Source organism: Myotis brandtii, unplaced genomic scaffold, assembly GCF_000412655.1.
Source record: "Myotis brandtii unplaced genomic scaffold, ASM41265v1 scaffold46, whole genome shotgun sequence".
NCBI lineage: Eukaryota > Metazoa > Chordata > Mammalia > Chiroptera > Vespertilionidae > Myotis > Myotis brandtii.
The window spans coordinates 4971065-4972510 of NW_005367587.1; positions in this window are offsets into that span (position 1 = coordinate 4971065).

Below are 1446 nucleotides of genomic sequence, written 5' to 3' on the forward strand. Positions count from 1 at the left end.
AGAGAGAGAGAAAGAGAGAGAGAGAGAGAGAGACTATGGGCCCAGTGCATGAATTCGTGCACCTTGAAAGGAACTGTGGGCCATGACCATCTCTGTGCCCCTGCCTGGCCCCTCCCGCCATGGCCCCTGGTCCCCTGTCGGCAGCCCCACTCCCGTCCCCACCACTCTCACCCACTGACAGCTTGGAGTGATTGGGGCCAGTGCCAGCAGCGGGTGCGAGTGGGCATGATTTTGGCCTCAATCCCCGGTTTGTGGATCCCCAGTGTGGGGCGTGCAGGAGGCAGCAGATCAATGATTGTCTCTCATCATTGCTGTTTCTATCTCTCTCTCCCACTCCCTTCATCTCTGAAATCAATAAAAATATTTTTTTAAAGCCACAGGGAGATAAACATACAAAATTAAAAAGGCTGACCATACCAAGTATTGGCAAGGATATGGAGTAAATGGAACTCTCATACACTTCTGTGGGAATGTAAAATGGTACAACACTTTTGGAAAGTCTGGCAATTTCTTTTTTCTTCTTCTTTAAATTTCTCTTTATTGTTGAAAGTATGACAGATGTTCCCTTTTTCCCCCATTGATCCCCTCCATCCCAAACCCACCCCCCACTCTAGGCCTTCACCACACTATTGTCTGTGTCCATGGGTTATGCATAGATGCATATAAGTTCTTTGGCTCATCTCTTCCCACCCCAACCCTACCCCTCTTCCCTCTGAGATTCAGCCATGCCTCCAAGTCTCTGGATCTACGTATTTTGACAAATTCTTAAAAAGTTAAACATACACCTACCATATGATCAAGCCATTTTACTCCTTGATATTCACCCAAGAGAAAAGACTTGTACATGAATGTTTTTAATACCTTTATTTGTAATTACCAAAAACTGGAAACAGCCCAAATAACCATCACCAGGTTAATTGATAAACAAATTGTGGTATAGCGATATTATGGAATACTAATTAGCAATAAAAAGAAATGAACTATTGATTATTGCAACCACATGGATGAATCTCAAAATTATGCTGAGTGAAAAAAAAGAACATACTGTATGATTCCACTTACATAAAGCTCTAGAAAGTGCAAACTAATCTATAGTGAGAGAAAACAGATCAAATATACATGGATGAATCTCAAAATTATGCTGTGAAAAAAAAGAAAATACTGTATGATTCCACTTACATAAAGCTCTAGAAAATGCAAACTAATCTATAGTGAGAGAAAACAGATCAAATAGAAAACATAATGTTTGCCTGGGGTTTGAGGCCTAGGCAATACAGGAGGGAGGAATAACAAAGAGGATTGGGGAACATTTGTTGTTTTATTAATTCTCACCCAATGATTTTTTTTCATTGATTTTTAGAGAGAGTGGAAGGGAGGGAGAGAGGGGAAAGAGAGAGAGAAAGAGAGAGAGAGAGAGAGAGAGAAAGAGAGAGAGAGAGAGAGAGA